Source organism: Raphanus sativus, unplaced genomic scaffold, assembly GCF_000801105.2.
Source record: "Raphanus sativus cultivar WK10039 unplaced genomic scaffold, ASM80110v3 Scaffold0007, whole genome shotgun sequence".
NCBI classification, from domain to species: domain Eukaryota; kingdom Viridiplantae; phylum Streptophyta; class Magnoliopsida; order Brassicales; family Brassicaceae; genus Raphanus; species Raphanus sativus.
The window spans coordinates 85,465-101,662 of NW_026615333.1; the positions used below are offsets into that span (position 1 = coordinate 85,465).

The window sequence follows — 16,198 nt, forward strand, 5'->3', positions numbered from 1 at the left end:
GAAAGGGGGGAAAGAGGTGCTGATAAAATCGATTCTGTTAGCTTTGCCGACATATGTTATGTCTATTTTCCTACTCCCGTTAGAGATCTGTGAAAATCTAGCGAGTGCTATCGCACAATTTTGGTGGAGCTCAAATCCACCTAAGAGAGGGATACATTGGGCTAAATGGGAGAAGGTTTGCTTACCAATAGAAGAGGGAGGGATTGGTTTTAGATTGATTCACGAGTTTAATTTGGCATTATTGGCGAAACAACTCTGGATATTAACACAGTACCCTGATTCTTTGGTCGCTAGGGTATTAAGAGGAAGGTATTATAATTTGAGTTCGCCTTTACGAACAATTAAGGTAAATAGCCCATCATATGTGTGGACTAGCAATTCAGCGGCAAGAGAGCTTCTGCTTCTGGGGATCCGACAAAAAGTTCATTCGGGATATGATATTAAAGTCTGGGAGGATCAGTGGATTCCGACTATTCCGGCTAGACCGGCTTGGTCCATAGCACCAGTTGTACACCCAAACATGAGAGTCAGTGATCTTATGGATCGGGAACGGGGGGAATGGGATATGACCAGGCTTGAGAACTATGTTGAAGCGGAAGATATACCACTTATTAGGAGTATGGCTATAAGGTCAGGGCATCGCCGGGATACATTTTGCTGGAGTTATACCAAAAATGGCCAATACACGGTTAAATCAGGTTATTGGGTGGCCAGAAATATGTTGAAAGAAGGGAAGGAAAATGAAGTTTTAGAGCCGAGTATAACAAAACTCCAAGCCTTTGCTTGGAAGGTACAAGCCCCCCAAAAAATTCGTCATCTTCTTTGGCAATTGATTACTGGACACGTAGCGGTAACAAGGAATCTTGTTAGGAGAAATATGCAATGTGATAATTATTGCCCACGATGTGGGGAAGCTGAGGAATCTGTTACGCATGCCATTTTTGAATGTCCGCCTGCACTACAAGCATGGTCTTTATCAGCTACTCCAACAAACCCGAATATTTTTCCAGTTCAGAGTATATATGCAAATATGGACTTTTTATTCTGGAGGAAGAGTGCTATTGTAGTGCCTGAATTAGACAGGGATCCTTATCCTTGGATAATCTGGTATATTTGGAAAGCAAGGAATGATAAGTTGTTTAGAGGAATTGATAGAGATCCATTGGAATTGGTACGATATGCGGAGAGTGACTGTCAAGCCTGGTTTAGTGCAAATGAAAGGGTGTCTCCAAATCTTCAAGAGAATGGAAGGAATGAATCTAATGATGAATCTCAAGTCATAAGCTTTACAAACATTTGCATGGTGGATGGATCCTGGACGGATACAGCGCAGTTTAGTGGATGTGGCTGGGTTTGGAAGGATGGCTTGGGGAACATACAACTAATGGGAGTTCGGAATATGCCAAGGCGAGAATCTGCTTTACATTCGGAAATGGAAGCTTTGCGATGGGCGATGGAGAACATGCTTCAACATTCGACATACCAGACTTTTGGAACAGATTGCAAGGATGTGATAGATATGATCAAGAACCCTCAAGGATGGCCGAGTTTTGCAACGGAACAGGAGCAGATAGGAACTCTTTTAGTTTGCTTCCCGGACTTCAAGATTTCACACATCCCCCGAGCGCAAAGTCTCTTCGCTGATTTTCTAGCTAAGACTTCATAGAGTTCTCTATTTTATGGGTTGTTCTATTCCGGTTTGGTTACCCAGACCACCTCATGTTCTTTGAGTAATAGAATGGCCTTTCGTTGTCAAAAAAAAAAAAAAAGGAGTTTGGTCACAAGTTTAACTCACCGCCGTAATACATTTTGCCAGAACTACACTAGTGTAGATCTTAGAATCTATACTGAATATTTGATAGTGTTTATGATATAAACTGGGGAATAAAAATATATCCTTAGAACACAATGATGTAATCGGAAATTAGTTGACAAAAATGGATTTTATTAAGTAAAGAGATCGGTTACAATAAGTGAAACTAGATTCAGAACTACACAAGAAATCGATTAAAGAATAGATCTAAAGCGGTGTGAAATGAAGTCGATGTGCATAATGTGATTCTCTAGGGTTTTTTCCTCCTACTACTTTATCTCTCCTCTTATTTTATAGTTGTCTTGCTTCATGATCTCTGCAACCTCTTCCGCGATCTCTGGGTTCTCGAAGACTTCCTCTCAAGTTCTCGTTCTCGCTATGGGCTTTTCTCTCCGCGGCCCAAATGCTTAGTCTCAGACTATTAAAAGAATTGTCTGAAATTTGGGTCCAACATTTGTCCCACAGTCTTTTTTTCCTTTGATGATTCTTATCAAACCATGATGAACCAAGATGTAAGAAGCTTGATTTGGAAACATTAATTAGTGGAGAAGTACCAGGAAGTTGAATAAATCTCATAGGATTTATGAGGAAGAAGCTATCCCACTTTCTATTCAGGTTATTCCGATTAGCATGTTCGGATATATGGCAATATCATCATGATTCTTATCAAACCAGGATGAAACAAGATATAATAAGTTTGATTTGGAACCATTAATCAGTGAAGAAGTACGAGGAAGTTAAATAAATCTCATAGGAGTTATGAGGAAGATGCTATCCCACTTTCTATTCATGTGATTCCATATTAGCATGTTCGGGCATATGGCAATATCTTCAAGATTCTTATTAAAGCAGGATGAAAAAAGATGTAAGAAGTTTTATTTGGAACCATTAATAAGTGGAGAATAACAAAGAAGTTGAATAAATCTCATGGTCGGTGAGACGCTCTTTCACCGTCGTGTGGAGTGTTGAGCGAAGCCATAGGTCGAACATTAGTTCGGAACCGCTTTCGCTTGTTGCTGGTTCCACCGAAGGTCTGGTTCTCTTGTCGGAGGACAAGGTTCTCTGCTTCTATGGCGTCTAGCTTCTCGGCACTTTGCTGCAGTTGCTTGGAGTGTTCTCCAAGTTGATCTTTTAGGGTTTGAACTTATAGAAGAAGTTTGTGACCTCCAGGTGTGGTCTCCCGAGCTTTGAGAAGATCGGTAACCTGACTTTGAAGGATCTCGAGTCGGTTGAGGAGTTCGATCTCCCTCGGGGTCATCTCCGCTTGGTTAGTATCGTCCTCTAATGCCATCGTCACGTAGTTGGATTACTCCCCTCCTTCTAGCGCCAAACTGTTATGGTATTTTTGTGTAGGGTCGTTTGAGTACTACGGAACACTAGAAGATTTGTATGAAAGCAAGAGAATTCGACTAGAAGAGATGTTTATTGAGTTATTGATCGGGACTACAACGTTTTGTGGTATATGTACCTTAGTTCTAGCCGCCTAACCCTAATCTCTTAGTCTAGAAAAGTCGATCTTTTGTTCTAGGGTTTGGGCTCCCCTTTTATAGATGTAGATGTCGGTTCCAAGTAATGGAACTTTTCCATAATCGAAAAAATGGAAGTTTCCCCTATGGCGGAAAACTTCAATTTTGCTTCAAGGGTCGATCCAATCAAGGGGGTCGAACCTATGGCAGGGGTTGGTCCCTGGTTTCTTCTTGAGCAAGGGTCCAGAAGTCGATGACCTATCCGGAAGCTGGAGAAAACTTATGTCTGAATATTTTTCCCCAACAGTAGGTCGTGGTAATGGTCGGGAACAAAGCGCCTCACCTGCTCTTCTCCTGCTAGTCACAGCTCGATCATATCAGTTAATAGCATAGCTAGAAAACTCAGCAGCAGCAAGTCTAACCTTTTTAATATCAGAAAATTTTTGACAATCAAACACAAGCTCAATTTTTCTCTCCCATTCAAGAAAAGCATCTCGATCATTTTTTCCATCAAAACTTGGGATTAATTTCAAACAACCCAATCCATCATTAGTTCTTTGTTGGGTTCGAAACATACAAGGCAAAGTTGGCATCCAAATATCCGTAAAAAAATATTAACTTAAGAATTTCTACGTTTTCAAGAAAGGAAAACTTATACGAAAAACTTGCGGAAAAATCTTGTTTTAAAACAACGATTTCTTAAAACAACGATTTCTTAAAACAACGATTTCTTAAATCAACGATTTAAGAAATCAACAATTTCTTATCAACGATTTAAGAAATCAACGATACGATATTATCAAAGGTCTAAACATCCGCAAACATTCCTAAAAGCATCGTAGCATCGCGATGGTTTCGGACGCTTGGACGATTGACTTCAGTCCACGGCACAAACTCGGTCGCAATGGCGACCGAGTCACGAACAAGAGCTCGATTGCTATAGCGATCGAATCACGGAATCACGCTCGGTCGCTATAGCGATCGAGCTCCTTTTAAAGCTTGGTCGCTATAGCGACCGGGCTGCGGACAAAGCTTGGTCGCAACATCAACCATTTTCCGAACTGCTATCGTAGATGATTTAAAAATTGATAGCAGATTGTTATAGCACGTTTTACCGAACTGCTATCGTAGATGATTTAAAAATTTATGTCTTATATGATAGCGTTAGATAAATGCTATGATAGAGTAAAACATAAAATAGCACTTAAATAGTGCTATTTTAAAAGTTAACTGCCGGGAAGATAAAATCACTTCCCCGCCAATACTTAGTAGAAAATTAGATTTAAGCGCCAAAAGATATTATTTAAGTGGTTTCAATAATGCTATCAAATACATATAATAGCATTTTTATAACACTAAGAAAATCTATTTGAACCCCTAAACTCTAAACATTGTTTTAAATCCTAAACATGGTTTTAAACCCTAAACTCTAAAGACAACTCTTAAAACTCTAATCTATTTTATTATAACATCAAATCCAAAAATTAAACTCAAAATTTAAACCTTTTAATCTTAAAATATAATTTTATAAACACATATCTTAAATCTTTAGTCAAACTCTATATCATAAATCCTAACTTCAAACATAAACTACACATTCAATACTCTAAATATGAATTTCAAATTTAAATTATTAAAAATTTAACTACAGTCTTATATCTGTTCTTCAAATCTATTATTTTCCAATTTTAATCTAAAATACTAAACTTTAATCCTAATCTTCATATTTCAACATCCAAACCTTAAATCACAAAACTAAACTTTACTATTAATTATATATTTTTTTTTGAACATAAAATCTAATCTTTCAAATTTTCAACTTTTGAATCAATTATAAAAATGTATAAACAAATTATAGATCAGATTTCTGTGTAAAACATACAAATTTTTAAAATGATGACCAAAATCATAATCTTGATATTAATCAAATATTTTCAAACTTAAACATCAATTCTTAAAATAAATATCAATTTATTATGTTCAAAAGAAAACTCTAAACTTAAATCAGGTTTAAATACATAGATCACACTCTTAGCCATTGGATTAACTTAGATCTAAAGGTAGAGATTTATTCCATTTAATTTTTATTTTTGGTTCTTCTCTCTCTCTCCCTCTCTCACGACAGATCTCATCTAATATCCTTCTCTGCTCTTTTTTTTCAGGATTCTCTCTTCTTCTTCACTCTAACCTCTCATTCTCATATCTCATATCTCTCTTCTCTCTCAATGCCTTTCTCATCTGTCTCCCACCGCGTCTCCTCGTCTCACCACCACCGCGTCTTCTCCTCGTCTCACCACCACCGCGTCTCCCCCTTGTCTCACCACCACCACAGTCGACCTCTCTCTCTCTCTCTTCGTATCTGTGTATCTCCTTCTCTTTGTTTCTCTATTATGAATCTGATTTTGTTATGTTTTTGGTAAAGATAAGGCTATGGAGGAGGCAAGGTTCATGGCGGCTTGAAGATGCAAGTCTCGTGGCGGCTGGAGGAGGCAAGGTTCATGGCGGCTTGAGGATGCAAGTCTCATGGCGGCTGGAGGAAGCAAAGTTCGTGGCTGTTGAAAGAGAGAAAAGGCTATGGAGGAGGCGGCTGGAGTTTTTTTTTAGGGTTAGGTTTTTTTAGATCTGGTTAAATGTAAACCGAGTTAGGGAAATTGTAGTGGTCTGATTTTGTTTTTTAATTTCTGGTTTAGTTTTGTAAACCGGAATTAATCTGTAAACCAAATTTAATTTATTAATAAAATATATTTTATTTTCGTTACAAAATAATTTTCCATTTAGATTCTAATTATTTAATTTTTAATTAATTAATCCTAATTAAATAAATAAAATAATTTTTAATTATTATATTTTTAGTTATAGCATTATATAAATTTCATTATAAGTACATCATAACACAAATCATATGCTATAGTTAACTTAATGATATCATACAAGTATTGCTATCATATCTGCATATTTCGTAGCATTAAAAAAACGCTATCGTAGGAAGGGTACCTATGATGTCTGCCGCATACATAGCATTTATGAATTCGATATCAAACATCTAATATAGCATATTTCTCGCGCTAACAATGTATATATTTCTTGTAATGCGAAACGTCCAAAGTCTTCTGAAACGACGATACGACGTAAAACTATGCACTCTCGACTATCTTTATAACAATCCTCCGCAAGCCACGGCTAACCATTTCTTGATTTCTCGATCAAATGGGATCATCAGCTCGGTTTACGACGAAACCGCGGAAAATTAACTTTATCGGAGAAATCGTAACAAACGTCTCAAACCAAAAGACGGCCCAAATGGTCCTAAACTTGATTCGAGGCCCATTTACGATTTCTTAAAATCCTATAAACCTTGCACGGTTTATGCTTGGAGGATAAACATCAATTTCCGCAAATAAATGGAAACTTTCCGCAGATAATCATGAAGATTGGAAAAAATGGAATATCTCCATTTTTAGGACTATGATGGCTTAAGGGCAAAAGAGGAAGGCATAAACCGACCAAGGAGGGAGCATATAAGGAGCTCAAGGCGAGAGACATAAGAGTGACTTTTCTCAGAGCAAAATAGCACTTAGAGCAATTTAGGCAATTTTTCGTTTTTGTTATTCGAGCTGCATCTCAATTAGGTTTAGCCACCTTCAGTTATTAGATTAGGGATCTCGCCGACAGCTCTCGTAGCCGAAGCACGTTACCTTGTTGTTACGCTCAAACGCGAAATCGGAAATAAGATCTTTCTTTACTCTCTGTTTATTTTTACGATTTCTTATTGTTTTCTCGTTTATTTTCGTGTTCTGATTGCTTGGCGTGTGGTTTCTCAGATATCTATTACCTCTGGGAAATTAGAGTTTTCCTAGTTTCCTAAAATACAAGAGTCATTGACGGTGTGAATTTAGGTTCCCACAGTTTGGCGCTAGAAGGAGGGGGGGGGGTACGGAATACAGATCAATCTTACTCACGACCAGCACATGCTCAACCAGACATGACTATTGACGATACAACGAACTTGCAAACTCCTCTCAACAGAGCAAGCAAGGACGCTTTGAACACTCCAGCAGCGGATGTAACCGCAGCCAACGCACCTGCTAACGCCGCGACGCTCGACGAGTTCAAAAAGATGCTTTCCGCCTACGAGAAAAGGTTGGAAGAGCAGGATAAACTCGTGGGAACCCTAACCAAACAGGTTCAAACCCTAACGGCAAGGGCCCGCACAGTCCTCCCTCGCGGAGCTACGAAACTCCGCGGAAGAAAACTCGAGTTCGCAACCCCACACGATAGACCTGGACTTTCGCAGGAACGTCCTTTTGGACAAAACCCTAGCGAAACATCCCCTCTCGAAAAGAGCAACTCAGAAAATCCTCCGCCGTCTGAAAAGGACACTGAGGTGGATGAAGTCGAGCGCATCGACTTGAAGCCCAGCGATGACTCTGAGGAAAATGCCGACATCCATCCAAGAAGAACCCGCAGCCGGTCAGCTCGGGAGAATTCTCCGTTCGACAAACCCATGACGGAAGAAGAGGAAAACATCTATTGGGTCGAACACGAGGAACTGGCCGAAAGGCAAACCGAGAACACTCGCCGTGAACGCCAACAAGCTCGGAAGACCGCTGGAGAGAATCCGGATATCCGCGATTAAATCACCAAAACCGCTGCGAAGTAAGGGCCGTGAAATCGCAGAACTGGAATCATCGCAATATGGGGTTGTCAAAAACAGCCGCGACTTTGTTTCTTAGCGGAAAATAAATTAAGACAGATCACGACAACCTCCACGGTTAAACGCAAGCGCACTCAGCCTTCCGCCGAGGATGTCCCGACAAAGGGCACATCGACATCTCCCGCAGAAGCAGATTCGGAGATCGGAACAATTCCCGATTCCGAAGACAACGTCACAACTCAACGGGAAGAGAAAAATCCCAAAGAAAACGTCGACCCTGCGACTAAAGCGGTCGACGGAAAACTAACCACCGAGTAAACACACTCGCCGCACAAATAGAACTACGAGATGGCTTGATCCTCAAAAGAGGTACATAGGCAGCTCGTCGAAACCCGGCGAGTTCAGCTATCTCCCTCGCCAAAAAGGGGGGGGGGAGTGGGTACATATACTCTTATACTCCCACGAAAGGTCAAAATACCCGCACTTGTATTCGATATTTTCGAAACATTTTCCATAAAATTTTTTTTCTCGATCTGTCGATTCTTAACACATAATCATTCCGGAGAACGAAAATCGTATCCTCAAAGAAGGCGAGACGTCGCAGTTTCCCTGAAGATATCTAAATCGTGTCATCCATCAAAACAGTCTGTTCGCGACTTTAAACATTTCATCAAAATAGTCCGTTCACGACTTTAAACATATATCAAAACAATCCGTTCGCGACTTTAAAAAAAAAAAACAAACCCGTCGATTGGCCTGTTGGGGAAAAATATCTACACATAAGTTTTCTCCAGCTTCCGGATAGGTCCTCGACTTCCGGACCCTTGCTCAAAAAGAAACCAGGGACCAACCCCTGCCTTAGGTCCGACCCCCTAGATCGGACCGACCCCTTGGAGCAAAATAGAAGTTTTCCACCTAAGGGGAAACTTCCATTTTTCCGATTATGGAAGAGTTCTATTACTTGAAGCCGACATCTACAACTATAAAAGGGGAGCCCAAACCCTAGAATGAGGGATCGACTATTCGAGACTTAGAGATTAGAGTTTAGGCGACTAGAACTAGGGTTCATACACCACCAAAACGTTGTAGTCCCGATCAATAACTCAATAACATCTCTTTGCTCTCGATATTCAACTCTGTTCTACAAATTCTCTAGTGTTCCGTAGTACTTAAACGATCCTACACAAAAATACCCTAACAGTTTGGCGCTAGAAGGAGGGGAGTGATCCAACTACGTGACGATGACATTAGAGGACGATACTAACCAAGCAGAGATGACTCCGAGGGAGATCGAGCTCCTCAACAAGCTCGAGTTTCTTCAAAGTTAGGTTACCGATCTTCACAAAGCTCGGGAGACCACACCCAGAGGTCCTGAACTTCTCCTCGAAGTTCAAACCCTAAAAGACCGACTTGGAGAACACTCAAAGAAACTACAGCAGAGCGCCGAGAAGCTAGACGCCATAGAAGCGGAGAATCTTGTCCTCCGACAAGAGAACCAAACCCTCGGTGAAATTAGCAACAAGCGAAAGCGGTTCCGAACTAGGGTTCGATCCATGGCTTCGCTCAACACTCCACGCGATGGTGAAGGAGCACCTCATCGACCAGTCTCTGCCGACAACAAACCCGAAGGCCGAGAAGCTGCGAACGATGGGACCCGAGTGCAAGTGGATAGCGATTCTGATACGGAGGACGAAGAATACTCACCCGATGATCCTGGGATCTCAGATCCGGCTCTAGCAGCCTACTTAGAAAGGGTGGTCTCCGAAAGGTTCGGCACCATTCAATCTTTGGTCGAAAGGCTCCCAGGGGTAGCTCCTCCTATTCGAAGGAGTAATCAGGATTCCTACTCCGATACACCTTTCGTGGAAGAGATTGCTTCGGTGGAGATGCCACGAAAGTTCTCTTTCCCGAGCATAAAGATGTATGAAGGTACCGGGGATCCCGACGATCATATCGCCCAATATAAACAACGCATGCTAGCAGTAGCAATCCCCCGGGATGCACGGGAAGCTACCATGTGCAAGGGATTCAGATCAACCTTGACTGGCCCTGCCCTCCAGTGGTACATCAATCTTCCTACCAAATCCATCAAGTCCTTTGCAGCCCTTAGCAACAAGTTCGTAGTGCAATTTCCTAGTAGTCGCAACCTAGAGAAGAACTGAGACGACCTCTATGAAGTCCTCCAGTATAGGAACGAACCTCTTCGTACCTACATAGCACGCTTTAACCAAGAGAAGGTGGCTATTTCTGAGCGCAACGCTGATACGGCTACCTCAGCCTTCAAGCGGGGCCTACTCTCGGAAGGAGATCTCTACAAAGAGCTGATCAAGTACAAGTGCAGGACTATGGAGGACGTATTGTCTCGTGCTTGGGTTCAAGTAAGATGGGAAGAAGATGTTGCTAGTAGGGCCAAAGCCTATCCGAAGTACGATCAGAAGTCCTCAAAGCCGACTAGGAATGATTGTGACAAGCCCTCTCATCCCAAGTCCGCTAGGGATACTAGTAATCCGAAGAGGGGCAGGTACCACAACATCGACCTTTGCCTAGATATGAGGGAATGATGGTGTCTACTTGGCCTGATATCTCTCATCTCGCGATATCTAAACCGGAACTGATCGGTGTCCTCCGAAGAGCCGGAAGTAGAGGAAATGGATGAGGTTTCACTTACAGAAGGGAACTCGAGCCGAAACTTAAAGATAGGCTCCAAGCTTCCGGAAGGCCTGAGAAGGAGATTGGTCGACTTCCTAAGATCCAACTCCGATTGCTTTGCCTGGTCCCACGAGGACATGCCTGGAATCGACCCTGATGTCATCATGCATCAACTCAAAGTGGATCCGATGCATCCTCCCATCCGACAGAAGAGGAGGAAGTTCGCTCCTGAAAGGGACGAGATAATCAACGAAGAGGTAAAGAACCTACTAGATGCCGGATTCATACGGGAGGTGCAATACCCAGAATGGTTAGCTAACATAGTGGTCACCAGAAAGAAGAATGGGAAGTGGAGAGTCTGTATCGATTTCACTGATCTTAACAAATCCTGTCCTAAAGACCCTTTCCCCTTGCCTCACATCGACAGGTTAGTCGACGCGACTGCTGGTCATCAGCTGATGAGTTTCATGGATGCATTCTCCGGATATAACCAGATCTTAATGCATCCTAACGACCAAGAGAAGACTTCATTCATGACCTCAAGGGGCATCTACTGTTACAAGGTCATGTCTTTCGGGTTGAAGAACGCAGGCTCGACCTATCAAAGGCTTGTCAACATGATGTTCCCCGATCAGATAGGGCATAACATGGAGGTCTACATTGATGATATGCTGGTAAAGTCCCTGGACGCTGAGGACCATATCTCGCACCTCCAACAAGCCTTCACCACTCTCAGGAAGTATAACATAAAGCTAAACCCTTCAAAGTGCTCGTTCGGAATAAGCTCTGGAAAGTTTCTAGGGTACATAGTCACCCACAGGGGCATCAAAGCAAATCCGGAGCAGGTGAGAGCAATCCAGATGATCCCTTCCCCTTGCAACGTCAAGGAGGTGCAAAGACTGACCGGCAGGATGGCCGCCCTGAGCAGGTTCATCTCCAGGCTATCCGACAAGTCACATGCCTTCTTCGAAACCTTGAAGGACCCCAAGGACTTCCAATGGACTGATAAATGTGAGCGAGCCCTATCCGATCTCAAGCCCTATCTCACTACTCCACCTCTCCTCTCAAAACCCTTGGAAGGTGAGGTCCTATTGCTCTATCTGGCGGTATCAAAACATGCAGTCAGTGCGGTCCTAGTAAGGGAAGAAGGAAGGAAACAGTATCCTATCTACTACGTGAGAAAATCTCTACTAGAAGCGGAGATCCGCTATAGTCACCTCGAGAAGCTGGCCCTTGCCTTAGTTAACGCTGCTCGAAAGCTAGGTCCCTACTTCCAGGCTCATCAAATCGTGGTGGTCACCTCCTTCACCATCAAGGCAGTCCTTCATAAGCCGGAAGTGTCTGGACGACTAGAAAAATGGGCTATAGAGCTGGGGGAGTACGATGTGATCTTCCGGCCTGCAACAGCCATCAAATCGCAAGTCCTAGCAGATTTCGTAGCTGAATTCTCTCCTGCCATGCTTCCAGCCTTGGAACAAGAGGTAAAGCTTCGTGATAGCGAAGGGGAGAAAGGCGAGTGGACACTATACGTTGATGGGTCTAGTAACGCAAGGGGCGGAGGCGTGGGACTAGTCCTAACTTCCCCCACAGGGGAATCAGCCTCAAGGGCCGTACGTTGCAACTTCAAAGCAACGAACAACAAAGCTGAGTATGAAGCTCTAATAGCAGGGCTGACACTCGCCAAACAAATGGGAGTAGAAGATATCTAGGTCTTCAGCGACTCACAACTGATCATAAGGAGACTACCAGGCGAAATATCCGAGTATGATCAGGTACCTATCAGTGGCTAAGCGACTACTCGACAGGTTCCGACACTATAAGCTCACCCAGAACCCTAGGGAGCACAACTCACAGGCCGACGCTCTAGCTAATCTAGGGTCCGCCCTAGAAACTACAAGTCATATGAGCATCCCACTACTGGTACTCCAATGGCCCGCAATCGAAAAGGAGACGGAACCTGAAGAAGTATCCGTGGTAGACGAAGGAGAGACCTGGATGACTACCATCATTAACTATCTAAGGTATGACACCTTGCCTGAAGATCGAGACGAAAGTCGAAAGATAAGGCGCAAAGCTGCAAGGTATTGCTTTTCCGAGGGGAGACTATATCGAAGATCTTTCTCAGAACCCTATATACGATGTCTTACCCCTAGAGAAGCCGCCAGGATACTAGAAGAGCTTTATGAAGGAGAGTGTGGTTCCCATTCTAGTGGTCGGAGCCTGGTACTCAGAGCCAGAAGGGCTGGATACTACTGGCCAATTATGGCGAGAGACTCCCTAAAACAAGCCAAGCTCTGTAGCCAATGCCAGAAGCACGCACCAGTCTCTAACCTTCCACTAGAGAACCTCAAATCGCTAAGTTCTCCTTGGCCCTTCCGAAAGTGGGGCATGGACATCGTGGGGAAATTCCCTATGGCACTGGGGCAAAATATCTTTCTCCTAGTCGTGACAGATTACTTCACAAAGTGGGTAGATTCTGAAGCACTAGCCAAGATAATAGATCTCCAGATCAGGAAATTCCTATGGACTAACGTAATCACACGCTTCGGAAATCCCCATGAGATTGTCACAGACAACGGACCCCAGTTCACAAGCTACAACTTCCAAAAGTTCTGCAAGGACTGGAACATCAAGCTTTCCTATTCAGCACCACGACACCCCCAATCTAACGGTCAAGCCGAATCCACTAATAAGACAGTGGTGAACATGCTCAAGATGCGCCTAGAAGACGCCCATGGGCGATGGGCAGAAGAGCTACATGGAGTACTCTGGGCCTATCGGACAACCCGAAGACGGCTACCCAGGAGACTCCCTTCTCCTTTGTCTATGGTGCTGAAGCGGTGATACCCACAGAGGTGCACGTAAGGACCACAGTCTCTGAATTCCTCTCCCAGGAGGAGAACAACCAGCTAATATCCCTGAGTTTATACCTACTCGATGAAAAGAGGGAGGCGGCCCGCCTTAGGAATGCGTCCTACCAGTTGAAACTAGCCAAGAGCTACAACAAAAAGGTCAGATCCAGAACCTTCCAGCAAGGGGATTGGGTCTTAAGGCGAGTCTGTGACCACACAAGGGATAAATCAGCCGGAAAACTCGCTCCTGGATGGGAAGGTCCCTATAAGGTAATAGAAGTGCAAGGGGCAGGAGCCTATATGCTGGAAGACAGCGACGGTAAGGTCCAACCCAACTGCTGGAATGCCTTGCACCTCAAATTCCATCACTTCTAAAGCAAGGTCCCCGGATCAAGCTTTATATACTACTACTATTATTATGATATATTTAAGTACACTGGTTTCCTACTCCTATGTATGCGATAACGTCTAAGCTTATAAAATACATTATTAGTTACGGCTAAAGGGGTTATAGGAACTCCAATGTACTTAAAGGGGCATACTAGCTAGGTCAGGTCGTAAGGGATCTTAGATCTCAGCAAACCCTATATATATTAGTGAGACTACTCACATGGGTGTACGACATATAAGGAACGGGTCTGATCAACCCTGTTACATTATCTGCACCTCGGGCCCTGCGTAAAGGTTATAAGTCCAAAAGTTACGTGGGGACCACCGTACTAGTTCTACCCAAACCCTGTGTTAAAGACGCCACGAGCTAAATACACGCAGGGGGCATGACGTACACTGCAAAGTACTGTAATCAGATGCTGACGGCTGATATGCAGGGAGCAAATGTGCGAAAATACCGGTTATCACCAAAAATTAATACTTATCCAGACGTGGAAAGTAGTGTGTCTGGCGTGAAGTCGCTCCGCGGGGAAGGCCCACGCCATACCACAGTAAGTATGAGCGTGACCTTTTCTGCAGAAAGGTAGAGTGCATCATTGAGATTCACGAGAGTGGCCTATACCTCCGGGTGGCAGAGTGCGGTTTCTCAATAACAGATCGGTAGTGGTTCCCCCATGGGGAGCAGAATACGATCACAAACCTCCCATAACGCATACGGCCTCAGTGTCTATGACGAACCTACGGGTTCAGTACGGCCTCCATGTCTATAAAAGAGCCTCAGGGTTCAAGGGCCTTCAGGTCTAACTGATCTTCGGATCTGATAGAACCTCGGGGTTCAAGGATCTTTATATCCAAATACCAACCTTCGGGTTTGCCAAGAACCTCAGGGTTCAAAAGCATCAACCTCCGCGTTCGAGGTATCCATAGGGTTTAATCACTGTCTCCGGATCTAAGGATTAAATCCCAACACTCAGAAACCTCAGGGTTCAATGAGCAAACCTTCGGGTTCAATAAAACGGCCTTCGGGCCTAGGTAAGGGAGGGTTCAAGGCCCTAAGATCTTCCGGGTTCTAGGGCTCAAGAACCTCAGGGTTCAAAGCAAGCTAGAACTCTATGGTTCTAAGCAAGGGTCTTTCATTCCAAAACTAAAACTCAGGTTTTTAATAATCGGTTACAAGATCTAACACTTTTCTAATCATTTCGGGGTTCAGTCAATTTACTAACAGGATCCAGGTCCTAGACATTGATATCCTTCTAAGGGGTCAACCCTTACGGGGGTTCGGCCCTCATATGAGGACAACCTTCACAAGGCTCCGATCCTTCCAAGGGTCCATTCCTTCCAGCAAATCTACAAGTCTATCTAGACGTCCTTGTATTCTAAAGATACGAAGTTTGCTAGACAAGGGCTGTACCCCTGGGTTGTTGGTGCCACAACAGGATCCCAATCGGAAGATAGTGCTGGAGAATTATGAAGGCGTGAATCCAAGAAGTGAATACAACAGAAAAAGGCGAAAACGATAAGTATTATTATTATGCTATCAGAAGTCCTTATTCGGTTACAAGATCATCAAAAACCCGGGGAAAGAAATTATAATATAGAATAAAGCATAAACAGAAAAACATTTCAGGGCTTCGAATGATGCGGTGCCGGAGGAAAAGCATCAAGTCTACCTCTCTCATTCACCAAAACTTGGATTGGCCCTCCAACAGGTCCCCATCGGTTGATATTCCTCTCCGACCACTCCTTCACGAGCTCCCAACGAGCTTGCTTACGGGCCCACTGTGGTCAGAGCTTCATGAGTTATCACCTCTCGAAGCTAGTTACGAAGGAAGAGGATATCCTCGTGCGGAGAAACGCGTCGACGTGGACCAAATAATCTGTTATTTCATGCGTTCCTTAGGGTCGAGGAAGTCGCAGCTGAAGAGACAAAAGAAGGCGATGCGTAAGACCGTCTCCTCTGAGGATTGGCCCTACAATATTCATTATATACCGATGATATCGAAGCTCCAGGAATCCCACCTAAAAGTCAGCAGAGCAAAGGGTTAGAACTGCTTTCGTGACTGTTTAAGAGAAAGGAAAGCTGCCTTACCCCAGATGCGGCTGTGGCGCAAAGACATCCGGCTCATCAAAAATAGAATCCAACGGTATCGCCTGGGAAAGCCCCTTGCCAGCTTTACCATAACCTCGCCAGCAGGGAATACCGGCCGAAAGATCTCTACAAAAACATTACGTAAGGTGGGATAGCAACGCAAAGGTTATCTTAAAAATAAAGAAGAGAGGTATACCGATGGATCGCCAAGAGAGAGGGTATCGCGGAGCACCATTAACCTTCATGAACACATATCTCCTGTTCCAGAAGTCGTTTGAAGGAAAA

General features: G+C 43.6%; 1 long non-coding RNA gene across 1 annotated transcript; it reads left to right on the forward strand.

The window, feature by feature from the left end:
• Positions 1-5,341: 5,341 nt before the first annotated feature.
• LOC108831434 (uncharacterized) lies at positions 5,342-6,045 on the forward strand. The gene is made up of 2 exons (XR_001946355.2): positions 5,342-5,610; positions 5,702-6,045. It is a non-coding gene; the product is annotated as an uncharacterized LOC108831434 (long non-coding RNA).
• Positions 6,046-16,198: the final 10,153 nt, after the last annotated feature.